This window comes from Bubalus kerabau, chromosome 1 (genome assembly GCF_029407905.1).
Source record: "Bubalus kerabau isolate K-KA32 ecotype Philippines breed swamp buffalo chromosome 1, PCC_UOA_SB_1v2, whole genome shotgun sequence".
Lineage (NCBI taxonomy): Eukaryota > Metazoa > Chordata > Mammalia > Artiodactyla > Bovidae > Bubalus > Bubalus kerabau.
In genome coordinates, this window is record NC_073624.1 from 220942735 (window position 1) to 220956522 (window position 13788).

Genomic DNA, 13788 nt, shown 5'->3' on the forward strand with positions numbered 1-13788 from the left:
GTTTAGCCCTTGCATCTCTCCACAATTGGGAAATCAAATAATGCCCCCAAGAAATTAACTTTTATTGAGTACAGGTGTATGCCAGCCCGTGTAATAGGTAGGCTCATAGTACATGTTTTGTAACAAATAGATGATATTTTCCTTCTGTAGTTAAAATTTTATGAGCATGTGCTTTAAAAAAAAAATAACTGACAATAACATGGAGATTCCTCCAGGTCAACTCTTTAAGTCATTCTTTTTAATTCCTGTACAAATCCCATATGATAGCCAGATCATAATGTCATAATGTACTCATTTTTTTCTCTATTAATGGACAGTTGGGTTATATCCAGATTTTTGCTACTAGAAACAACAAATAGCACTTATATGCAATGATAAATTCAGTTGCTGAACTTTATAAAACCTGGTCTAGGTGTATCCCAAAGAGGAAATGGGGAAGGCTTTTATGACTATTACACGACTCCTGCAATAACTGCAGTCCTCTATCTGAACATACACTTATTTTTAGCACTGAGCAGTCGATTATGGCTCTATTTATATAGGTGACTGATGAAAAACAGAATAGACGTTCACAAGAAAGACAGAGGTGAGAAAGATTTGTTTTCATTTACTTATCCAAAATCATTTCCTAGGAGCTCCATTTCACCCCAAGACTTTTCTTCTTCCAATTGTAGATTGAGATGCATGTGTCCAGGAGGAAGAAATTTTCCTTTATCCTTCTACATTCTTCTGGCTGATCGAAGAGCAAAATCGACATGAGACTGATCAACAGGAGAAAGTCAAACGGAAGTTTAATAACAGGTCTATGTGGGAGAGACCCAGGAAAACTGAGTAACTCACTAAAATGCCCAGAACCCTCACCTTAAATACCATCTTCGGCTAAAGACAAAAGAGGATGTTGGGGGTAGTGGTTTGGGACTTTAAAGGAGAGGAAGGCAATTCACATGGAGATAGAAAAGCAAACGTTTGGTAAACAAATATTTGCTGGGCCTGCAGAGACAATGGGACACAGAATGTCCCACACAATGGGACACAGAATGGACTCTAATCTCTATCTAGAAATCTCTATCTAGGCCCTGCCCAATTTCCCCCTAGTTTTTCTTTGCATATGTCTGATGACAGCACTATTCTGCAAACAGGCCCTTTATCTTTTTTTTTTTTAATTGAAGTGTAGTTGGTTTACAATGTTGTTATATCTAAATTCTTTAGGCAGCTAAGTGGGAAGTAAAAAGAGAGACTTCCCGAGTCTTCAGTTTCTTAAAAATAATCAGCCTAAATTAATCCTCATGCCAAAGAGATGCATTCTGGGTGGAAAATTCTGTCCCCTGCACCAGTTTTGAAACATTGATGTTGGGCTTGTTAGGGAGCTATAACTGGGATGGGGGCTACCCACATGAAGCTATTGGTAAAGAACCCACCTGCCAATGCAGAAGACATTAAGAGATGTGGGTTCAGTCCCTGGGTCGGGAAGATCCCCTGGAGGAGGGCATGGCAATCCACTCTAGTATTCTTGCTTGGAGAATCCCCATGGACAGAGGAGCCTGGTGGGCTACAGTCCAGAGGGTTGCAAAGAGTCGGACATGACTGAGCGACTGAGCACACAGTACAGCTGGAATGAGCAGTACTGGATCAAGCCTAGGGTTGCTTGTAGGACAGGGAGGTGGGTTTTTATAGACTGAGTTTAAATCTGATAGTAATTTTAGTTTCTTTGCATAAATTTGGGATTCTAGGGCCAAGAGGCTAAAGATCAAGTCTGTTTCTGCTGGTTAGATGTACATTGTAGGAAAGATTCTTTGATTGCAGGTTAAAAAGACTAGCTCTATCTATTAATAACTTAAGATAAAAAGGACTGTCTAGTATAAGGCTACAAGTTTGCCTCACTGAAACTAAGAATAGGAAGGCAGCTGGGCCTCCAGATGGGACCAGAGACTAGAAAGCCAGAAGAAATATTAAAAAAAAAATTTTTTTAACTTTATCTTTAATTATTTTTCATAGTCTGTTTTATTCTTCCTTATCTCTACAGGCCAGTTTTTTCTTCTTTTCATTTCCATAGCTTCTAAATTTATTTGCCCTTGATTCTAGTGGTCCACAAAAACCTACCTTCTCTTTCTAAATCCCCTTTGTAAATTCTTCATGGTGAGAAAACTTGATTGGATCACCTTCAGTCAGGTGGCCACTCTTGGACCCATCAGCCATGGGCCAGTGGGTTATGGATGGGAAAGAGTTCCCCATAAAGAAGAGTCAGACACTTAGACACAATTTTAATAGCTTGCTAACAGCTGACATTAATTATCCAAATATATACTAAACATCAGTGTATAGCATCTTAGAGCCTAAAGGGAACTTATTTAATAAATTAGAAAATTGAAGAAGGGAAATGACTCTTTGAAAAAGTCACACAGCTAGTCAATGACAAAGCAAAGTCATTATTTTATTACCATGGACTGAAAGACCAGAGGCCACCAGGAGTGAATAACATTATCTATTTCATTATATTCTTCATAGTCATAAGTAGTATAGTTTAGGGAGGCCATGTTTATTTCACTTTTGTTGGTGTTTAGTCGCTAAATCATGTCCAACCCTTTTGCAACCCCATGAACTGTAGCCCGCCATGCTCCTCTGTCCACAGGATTTCCCAGGCAAGAATACTGGAGTAGGTTGCCAATTCCTTCTCCAGGGCAGGGATCGAACCTGACTCTACCTGTGTCTCCTGCGTTGCAGGTGGATTCTTTACCACTGAGTCACCTGGGAAGCTTATAGAAAGCTTATTTCACATAGAGTAGTATATCATCCTTATATGTTTTATTCCTCTTTTTAATCAAAGTAGAAACAGTAATACTGATTTTATTGGTTCTGAAAATAGAACACAATTATATATACATATATTTTTAAAATAAAATATGCAGAAGCCAAGAATTTAGGAAGTAAAGTATCTACAGAGAGCACCATTAAGGAGTTTGAAGTCTGTTCTTCCACGCTTTTTTCAATGCATATTGGTGCTTGAAAGTACCTGATAAACAGTGGCTTTCTTCCTTGTCCAGAGTAATGAATAAACTTATAAATAAGACGAATAGAAGGCAAAAATGTTACTCTGATTCATGTAAAGATGAATTAGAGGATGTTGATTAGTGTGGGTGCCAGAGTAGGGACTGCTAAATGAACTCCGGAATTATTCAGGGTTTCCCTCCTAGTATCAGGCAGGAGAGACAACCTGGAGGAGCAGAAATGAGATGGTATTCCCAGTAGGCAGCACAATTCCAAGCAGAAAAGGGGCACAGTTGAGTCAAGTATTGTATCTGAGTTGGACATTACAGGGCCTTCTCAGGACAGATCCACCATGTCCTCCACCGGCCTCCTGTTTGTAAAAAAGTTTTCCTTTCCCAGGCCTCCCCTGAGTCACAAGAGGCTGGCTCAAGAGTTAATGATTGAAAGAATGTGAACAGATAGTAACAATAAAAAATAGCAGTGGGGTCAGGAGTACTGGTAACCATTTAAACACTAAATCAGCCAAATAGCCATCACAGAATCTTTTTGTTGCCCCAGAAGGACACAGAAAACAGTTGGATGCACATTCCTGAGTTATTGTGCAGCTACTGAAACCCTCACCAGATGGGAGAGGTTAACTGCCTGATGACCACTGGCCCCTAGGCTGGCTGGAACCAAAGATTGATAATGGTAAACACCTGTGACATGGTCCTGTAACTTCACCATCACCCAATCAGAGAACTGTGCACGAGCTGACCATGCACCCTGCGGCACCCCTCCCTTAATTGCCTTTAAAAACTCTTTCCAGACCCGTCTTTTGACCATTAACTGCTCAGTGTCTTTGCTGAGCATCGTTCTTTCCTTCACTACAACCTGGTGCCTGTAGGTTGGCATTCCTGCTTACTGATCAGCAGGCCCAAGTTTGATTCCTGTCAGTTTTAACTTCCCCACATTGCCAATCAAATGAATCACTGCAATTCGACGAGGAAGCGTGCATATAGGAGTATAGAGAGGTAAGACTTCGACTAGGTTCCCTTTGCACAGAAGGGAACACTCAGAGTGAGAGATACATTTTTTTCCCATAAATATGTATGTATATTTTAGAGGGTCATACTAGTCTTTCTGTAACTTGCTTTTTCCCACATAAATATAAATCTTTTAAGTTATTTGCATATATTCTATGATATAACTACACTAATTTATTTAACCAGTCTGTTAATATTAAAGGTTTTTCAGTTTTACTACTGTAAACAGAGCTCTAATGAATATTCTTTTACCACATTTGGCATATTGTCCAATTTTCCTTCAGGACAAGTTCCAACAAGTGGAATTACTAAGTAAAAAATATACACATGAAACTTCTTATATATTTTACAAAATTGGCTCTTAGAATTGCGGTATACTCCCACCAACAGTTTATAAGAATTTCTGGGGCTTCCCTAGTGGCTCAGTGGTAAAGAATCTGCCCGCCAGTGCAGGAGACACAAGAGATGGAGGTTCAGCCTCTGGGTCGGGAAGATCCCCTGAGAAGCAAATGGCAACCCACTCCAGAATTCTTGCCTGAGAAATCCCATGGACAGAGGAGCCTGGTGGGCAACAGTCCATGGGGTCGTAAAAAGTCAGACTCAACTTAGTGACTAAACAACAACATGTATAAAAAATAATAATAAAAAAGTTTAAAAAAATTAACATAAAAAGAATTTCTACACCTGGCTAAACATTGAATGTTATCAGTCATCCTCGTTTTTTTGAAAATATAAGCAAAATATTGTTGTTTAATCTGTATTTCTTTGATTACCATAAAGTTGCAATTTTCCCCCATCTCTTCTATCAGAAGATGATGATTTGACCGGTCTGATTTACTTCGTTGTGGTATAAACCCTGACAGGTGCCTGACTTCAGCTTTGATTGCAATCCACTTTAAAGGGGCCTCCATTTCAAAGATGCCTGTCCTGAGTAAATGCAGCAGCAGCCACTTGACTAGATAAAGAGACAGACTGCCCCCTACCTCTCTCGATTTTGAGATCTTGGTCAATTTTGATAACTGACCAGTTTGGGCCTAGTTTTCCCCTCCACCTCTGTGCTTTCAATTCCCTCCTTATGTTTTAAATTTACCAATAAAGAGTAAGCTCAGAAACCCTAGGCCCCCACCTTTGACTCCAATAAAATCAGAATGCTAAGGGGCACATATGTTTTTTGCTTTCTCTCTCTTCCCTTGTTCTCACTGTGGCCCTAGTTATGTGATTTCCAGGATCTGTAAGTATTAAGCCTTTCCCCCTCAAGGTTTCCTGGTGACTATTGCTGAGGGTGTCTTGTAGTCATAATAAGTACCATAAGGGCTGGCCCAGCCACAACAGTGGTTATTGATGGCTGAGACTGGCAGGAAACAGGTGTCAGTTATTTACCAGAATATGAGATGCCTTTAAGAATCTGAGCAGCAAGTCTGGCTTCAAAACAGAGTGAAAAATTAATGGTGTTATTTGGCCTGGCAGATGTATTAGGTAGATTACAACGTGTGAGCTCAGAATCGATGTTCAGTCCATATATTTGTGTGCTGGACAATTACTGTAATAAATGCAGACTTGACAATTCAATAGAAGGAACGTAGTGCATTAGGCCTGTGTCCCAGAGGGCTTGCTAGATCAGGAGCTTTGAAATCATCCAGAACAGTGGGCTGAATGCCTTGCTTTCAGAACTCCACCCTTCAGTCCTCATAGTGACTGTAGGCCAAACCAGAGCACACAAGATTTTGTCTTCCATTTTTCTGAAAAGGAGCCCACATGTTATTGATCCTGGTTCTCTGGGCACATTGATAGAAGTTTGACTAACTCCCCAAGTAGCAGACTTGGAGCCTTTTCTGTATGGGTTTTAGTGTAACTGGAAGAGGTTGGTAACCAAACCCAAGTTCAGCTGCTCACTGTTCATCTTGAAAGGTCAATACTTGAGAGACAAGTGTTAGTGGAAATGATGAAGTTGTTTTATTTGGGAAGCCAGCAACCTGGGATTATGGTGGACTAATGTCCTAAGATCATCTCCAAGTTGCTGGCTAGAGGATGAGGTTTTAAAGGGAAGTTTCAATGTGTTAATTTTATATCCTGCAACTTTACCATATTCATTGATTAGCTCTAGTAATTTTCTGGTGGAGTCTTTAGGGTTTTCTATGTAGAGGATCATGTCATCTGCAAACAGTGAGAGTTTTACTACTTCTTTTCCAGTCTGGATTCCTTTTATTTCTTTTTCTGCTCTGATTGCTGTGGCCAAAACTTCCAAAACTATGTTGACTAGTAGTGGTGAGAGTGTGCACCCTTGTCTTGTTCCTGACTTTAGGGGAAATGCTTTCAATTTTTCACCATTGAGGATAATGTTTGCTGTGGGTTTGTCATATATAGCTTTTATTATGTTGAGGTATGTTCCTTCTATTCCTGCTTTCTGGAGGGTTTTTATCATAAATTGATGTTGAATTTTGTCAAAGGCTTTCTCTGCATCTATTGAGATAATCATATGGTTTTTATCATTCAATTTGTTAATGTGGTATATTACATTGATTGATTTGTGGATGTTAAAGAATCCTTGCATTCCTGGGATAAAGCCCACTTGGTCATGATGTATGATTTTTTTAATATGTTATTGGATTCTGTTTGCTAGAATTTTGTTAAGGATTTTTGCATCTATGTTCATCAGTGATATTGGCCTGTAGTTTTCTTTTTTTGTGGCATCTTTGTCTGGTTTTGGTATTAGGGTGATGGTGGCCTCATAGAATGAGTTTGGAAGTTTACCTTCATCTGCAATTTTCTGGAAGAGTTTGAGTAAGATAGGCATTAGCTCTTCTCAAAATTTTTGGTAGAATTCAGCTGTGAAGCTGTCTGCACCTGGGCTTTTGTTTGCTGGAAGATTTCTGATAACAGTTTCAATTTCTGTGCTTGTGATGGGCCTGTTAAGATTTTCTATTTCTTCCTGGTTCAGTTTTGGAAAGTTGTACTTTTCTAAGAATTTGTCCATTTCTTCCAGGTTGTCCATTTTATTGGCATATAATTGCTGATAGTAGTCTCTTATGATCCTTTGTATTTCTGTGTTGTCTGTTGTGATTTCTCCATTTTCATTTCTAATTTTGTTGATTCTTCTCCCTTTGTTTCTTGATGAGTCTGGCTAATTAAACTTAAAAGCTTTTGCACAATGAAGGAAACTATAAGCAAGGTGAAAAGACAGCCTTCAGAATGGGAGAAAATAATAGCAAATGAAACAACTGACAAAGAATTAATCTCAAAAAATACAAGCAATGCCTGCAGCTCAATTCCAGAAAAATAAAAGACCCAATCAAAAAATGGGCCAAAGAACTAAATTGACAGTTCTCCAAAGAAGACATACAGATGGCTAACATGAAAAGATGCTCAACATCACTTATTATCAGAGAAATGCAAATCAAAACCACAATGAGGTACCATTTCACGCCAGTCAGAATGGCTGCTATCCAAAAGTCTACAAGCAGTAAATGCTGGAGAGGGCGTGGAGTAAAGGGAACCTTCTGACACTGGTGGTGGGAATGCAAACTAGTACAGCCACTATGGAGAACAGTGTGGAGATTCCTTAAAACACTGGAAATAGAACTGCCATACAACCCAGCTTTATCCCACTGCTGGGCATACACACCAAGGAAACCAGAATTGAAAGAGACATGTGCATCCCAATGTTCATCGAAGCACTGTTTATAATAGCCAGGACATGGAAGCAACCTAGATGTCCATCAGCAGATGAATGGATAAGAAAGCTGTGGTACATATACACAATGGAGTATTACTCAGCCATTAAAAAGAATACATTTGAATCAGCTCTAATGAGGTGGATGAAACTGGAGCCTATTATACAGAGTGAAGTAAGCCAGAAGGAAAAACACCAATACAGTATACTAACACATATATATGGAATTTAGAAAGACGGTAACGATAACCCTGTGAGACAGCAAAAGAGACACAGATGTATAGAACAGTCTTTTGGACTCTGTGGGAGAAGGTGAGGGTGGGATCTGAGAGAATAGTATTGAAACATGTATATTATCATATGTGAAAAAGATCACCAGTCCAGGTTCAATGCATGAGACAGGGTGCTCAGGGCTGGTGCACTGGGATGACCCAGAGGGATGGGAGGGGGATTCAGGAAGGGGAATACATGTACACCTATGGCTGATTCTTGTCAGTGTATGGCAGGAACCACTACAATATTGTAAAGTAATTAGCCTCCAATTAAAATAAATTTTTAAAAAAATTTTTAAAAATAAATGGAAGTTTCAGGGGTGTCCAGGCAGGAGGCCAGATGCTAATAATCATCTCAAAACTGGTCATGGAGCGCTCTAGTCAGTGTCAGCTTGATGGTTTTATGCCCAATTCATTTTCTACTCCCAGGTAGGTCTGTTCCCACCTCCTCAAGGCCAGACTCTAGAATTCTTAAACAAGATCGATTCTCTCCTAGTTAGCTAGACATTATCTGTAACTCTTAAAACATGCCAGAGTCAGGAGGAGAGAAAAATGCAAGTTTTAAAATCTGTGCTGCTGAAAATGGAGCATCTTATGCTGTGGCCACATTAGATTTAATAGTACCAACAAAAGCAAATTTAGACACGTAGGTCTAATCACACATCCAGAGATATAACTGAGTAAGGATCTTAGAAAAAGGTTAAGCACAGAGGAAGCATTTAGTAAATGTGACACATTTTTTATAAGTTGACATGTTTTATAAGTATGGTATATGAGTCCATTTTGAATGAGTGAGAATCAATTTTTTTTTCTTTCTCCATTCTCCCATCTCTCTTTCACTCTCTGGCCCTTCCTCCTCCTCTTCTGCCTTTCCTCACCATTTTATCTCTCCTCCATATCTTCCTCTCTCCTTCTTCCTCCTTCCTCCCTTACTAGTTTAATTAAACCCTTTTCTTGTCAATGAGAGGTTATGATTGAAATTCTCAATAGCAAAACAAACTACAAAAAATAAATTTACAGAAAGTGAATCTGCTTAATGTTTACTTGGACTAAAAAGTAGTTTTTTTCAATTCAGTTTTTCTAATTTCATATGGGACATAGTCTTTCCTCATATTTGCATGCTTTACAAGTAAGTTAAGTTGATATCACCTCCTTATATTTCAAGGGTTTCTACTAGATTCTTCCAAAGTCACTTTTAAAAGAAAACTGCACATTTTAGACTACTGGTCAGAAGGGGAAAGTGTCCAGAAAGGGTTGACCACTTGCAGAGACAATTATCCCCTTCTAATTAATAAATCAAAAATCACATAAATTTGTACTTTTTTTTCACTTCTTTCCCTCTTTGCCTGCCTATGGAGTGCCAAAGTAGAGGACTAAGAGGAGGAAACTTGGGAGATGGGCTGAAGGCAGACAGAAGGGTTTTCACCGACACATCAGAATGAAACATAAATGCAATTTGCATTAAAGAGTTAAATATAACATAAACTATAGAAGAATTAGACAAAAGCACACGTCTAATAAAGGCAGTAAGTTAAAGCTTAAGAAATAGATTGACTATATACATTTCTTTTATATCCCTAAGTTAAAGCAAATGAGCTACCAAATATACTAACAGAAAATAAATATTAAAGAGCGAGGCTTCCCAGGTGGCACTAGTGAAAAGAGTCCTCCTGCCAATGCAGGAAATGCAAAAGACATGAGTTTGATCTCTGGATCAGGAAGGTCCCCTGGAGTAGGAAATGGCAACCCACTCCAGTATTCTTCCCTGAAAAATTCCATGGACAGCAGCCTGGTGGGCTACAGTCCATGGGGTTGCAAACAGCTGGACACAGCTGAGCACTTGAACACCCTTTAGCACATAATAAAGGATAACTTTTATTGTATAAAGACATTATACAATTTGATAAAAAAGATGCTCAGGCTCTAAGAGAGATGAACAACCAGAGAATTTAAAAATATTTTGTAAAGTGTTCCACTGTTCAACCTCATTAATAATCAAAGGTAAAAATTAATTAGATATCATTCGTGGCCTATTCAATTTTTTTCACAAATCTGTCATTTCCAGTGTTTACAAAGATGTGAGATGACACTTTTTCTCTACTCCTTCCTCCGTTCTGGGAGAGCTCTAAAATGACTCAGTCCTTCCAGTCTCTTCCCAATCCCTCACTCCATAAGGGAAAAGACATCTGATAGAGTTTGAAAGGCCTACAGACACCATTCCTGTTCTTTTTTTTCCTTTCCTGGTGGATTCAGCTCTTTCCACTGTAGCCTGTGTTCTAACTCCAGCCCTACTGGTTTGAGGAATGCTACCACCTGTGTTTAATTCTTTTTTTTTTTAATTTAAAAAAATTAAATTTTTTTCTTTTGGCCATGCCTCACAGCATGTAGAGTCTTACTTCCCTGACCAGGGATCAAACCCTTGCCTCTTGCACTGGAAGCTCAAAGTATTAACCACTGGACCACCAAGGAAGTCCCTATGTTTAATTCTAGAGATCAGACTAAGAAGCAAATTTCCTAATATCAGACTTAACAGTGATAAAGGGGATATTTTCATCTCCATATATTTTCTTTGTTTTATATTCCCATTGCTTTACATACTGGACACAAAGAGGGGTACTACTTATTGGGGCCTGTCAAAACTGGACATTTTATCACTGTGTATCCAAAGCTTTAAAGGTGTTCAAAGCTTTTATCCACTTCTGGAAATTACATTTAGACACTAAGCTTTATGCACTAAGATCTTCATTATGTTTTCATTATTAATGATAAAATAATGGCTAGTGAGCCACTTCCCTGGTGGCTCAGAGGCTAAAGCATCTGCCTGCAAGAGGGAGACCCGGGTTTGATCCCTGGGTTGGGAAGATCCCCTGGAGAAGGAAATGACAACCCACTCCAGTATTCTTGCCTGGAAAATCCCATGGACGGAGGAGCCTGGTAGGCTACAGTTCATGGGGTCACAGAGTCGGACACGATTGAGCGACTTCACTTCACTAATGTCTAGTGAACCAATGTTGTATCCACTAACATTTCACTAAAAGGCAAAAATCAAGATGCAAAAGAATGTACACACTTCATTCAACCAATTTTTTTAGCTTGTACAATGATTTGAGAACTTTGCTATGTAAATCACACAAAAAAAAGTCTACACAGAAGTACACCAAAGAATCTTAACAATATTTTGTTTTTGTGAGTTTTGTTTTTATTTTTTTGATGTGGACCATTTTTTAAAGTCTTTGTTACAGCATTGCTTCTGTTTTATGTTTTGATTTTCTGGCCCTGAGGCATCCCAGCTTCCCAACCAGGGATCAAACCTACACGTACTGCTTTGGAAGGTGAAGTCTTAACCACTGAACCACCAGGGAAGTCCCAACAACGTTTATTTTTAAGAAAGATGAAGACTGATAGCCTCTTCCCGATTACATGTTTCTTTTTAAATTGACATGTGCTACCTTTCTGATTTTATAAAAATATATGTCGTTGTTGTTTAGCTGCTAAGTTGTGTCTGACTCTTTGCAACCCCATGGACTGTAACCTGCCAGGGTCCTCTGTCTGTGGGATTTCCCAGTCAGTTCTGGAGTGGGTTTCCATTTCCTTCTCCAGGGGATCTTTCTGACCCAGGAATTGAACACATGTCTCCTGCATTGAAGGCAATTCTTTACCATTTGAGCCACCAGGGAAGCCCATTAAAGTGTATACACCAAAATAAATTCAAGATGGAGAGAGAGAAATAATACCATTAACAGCAAACATAATGCATCATTTAGGTTGAGATATTTCTAAAATATGTTGATATATTTCTAAAAGACTCAAAAGTGATGGGTAGTATATCCCTTTCATAAAAAGAAGTCTGAATGTAGAATGTCGAAGCTTTGCTATGTCACTAGGGACCTAGGATCATATCTTCTGCTCTGCCACAATATTGTGCTCAGCATTCTTCCTCATCATCAAGGTCTCCCAAATAATGGCTGCTAGATATCCAGCCATTTCAAGAACAAGGAGGAGGTAGCAAAGTCTTTTTAGAAAGTTTCCCAGAAATCCCTCCTAACATTTTTCTTTACATCTCACTGTCAAGTCAAACACATGGTCAAAACTAGATGCAAGGATGTGACCAATTAAAAGCAGGACTCTCTTTGATGTGGACCATTTTTTAAGTCTTTGTTGATTTTGTTACAAGATTGCTTCTGTTTTATTTATGTTTTGGTTTTGGCTGCCAGGCATGTGGGATCTTTTTTTTTTTTTTTTAGAGAAGTATTTTTCTTTTTATATATATATTTTTTCTTTACAACATTTTTATCCTGTTTTATTTATTTTTTACTTTACAATATTGTATTGGTTTTGCCATACAACAACATGAATCCACCACCGGTGTACATGTGTTCCCCATCCTGAACCCCCCTCCTACCTCCCTCCCCATACCATCCCTCTGGGTCATCCCAGTGCACCAGCCCCAAGCATCCTGTATCCTGCATCGAACCTGGGCTGGCGATTCGTTTCTTGTATGATATTATACATGTTTCAATGCCATTCTCCCAAATCATCCCACCCTCTCCCTCTCCCACAGAGTCCAAAAGACTGTTCTATACATCTGTGTCTCTTTTGCATACAGGGTTATCGTTACCATCTTTCTAAATTCCATATATATGTGTTAGTATACTGTATTGGTGTTTTTCTTTCTGGCTTACTTCACTCTGTATAATAGGCTCCAGTTTCATCCACCTCATTAGAACTGATTCAAATGTGTTGTTTTTAATGGCTGAGTAATACTCCATCAAGTGTATGTACCACAGCTTTCTTATCCATTCATCTGCTGATGGACATCTAGGTTGCTTCCACGTCCTGGCTATTATAAACAGTGCTGTGATGAACATTGGGGTACACGTGTCTCTTTCCCTTCTAGTTTCCTCAGTGTGTATGACCAGCAGTGAGATTGTTGGGTCATATGGCAGTTCTAGTTCCAATTTTTTAAGGAATCTCCACACTGTTCTCCATAGTGGCTGTACTAGTTTGCATTCCACCAATAGTGTAAGAGGGTTCCCTTTTCTCCACACCCTCTCCAGCATTTATTGCTTGTAGACTTTTGGATAGCAGCCATTCTGACTGGCGTGAAATGGTACCTCATTGTGGTTTTGATTTGCATTTCTCTGATAATGAGTGATGTTGAGCATCTTTTCATGTGTTTGTTAGCCATCTGTATGTCTTCTTTGGAGAACTGTCAGTTTAGTTCTTTGGCCCATTTTTTGATTGGGTCTTTTATTTTTCTGGAATTGAGCTGCAGGCGTTGCTTGTATATTTTTGAGATTAATTCTTTGTCAGTTGTTTCATTTGCTATTATCTTCTCCCATTCTGAAGGCTGTCTTTTCACCTTGCTTATGGTTTCCTTTGTTGTGCAGAAGCTTTTAATTTTAATTAGGTCCCATTTGTTTATCTTTGCTTTTATTTCCAATATTCTGGGAGGTGGGTCATAGAGGATCCTGCTGTGATTTATGTCAGAGAGTGTTTTGCCTATGTTCTCCTCTAGGAGTTTTATAGCTTCTGGTCTTACATTTAGATCTTTAATCCATTTTGAGTTTATTTTTGTGTATGGTGTTAAAACTGTTCTAGTTTCATTCTTTTACAAGTGGTTGACCAGTTTTCCCAGCACCACTTGTTAAAGAGATTGTCTTTTCTCCATTTTATATTCTTGCCTCCTTTGTCAAAGATAAGGTGTCCATATGTGCGAGGATTTATCTCTGGGCTTTCTATTTTGTTCCATTGATCTATATTTCTGTCTTTGTGCCAGTACCATACTGTCTTGATGACTGTGGCTTTGTAGTAGAGCCTGAAGTCAGGCAGGTTG

At 38.9% G+C, this 13788-nt stretch overlaps 1 protein-coding gene across 3 annotated transcripts in view; it reads left to right on the forward strand.

The window, feature by feature from the left end:
* Positions 1 to 3810: 3810 nt before the first annotated feature.
* The window catches only part of PCDHB1 (protocadherin beta 1), a 61418-nt gene continuing 51440 nt past the window's right edge, over positions 3811 to 13788 (forward strand). For 2 of the 3 annotated variants that reach the window (XM_055555777.1, XM_055555782.1), the window contains exon 1: positions 3811 to 3998. The gene's annotated coding sequence lies outside the window, so the exon portion shown is untranslated. Of the gene's footprint in view, positions 3999 to 4873; positions 5396 to 13788 lie in introns of those variants that run through there. The other variant, XR_008705328.1, reaches the window with a different exon arrangement.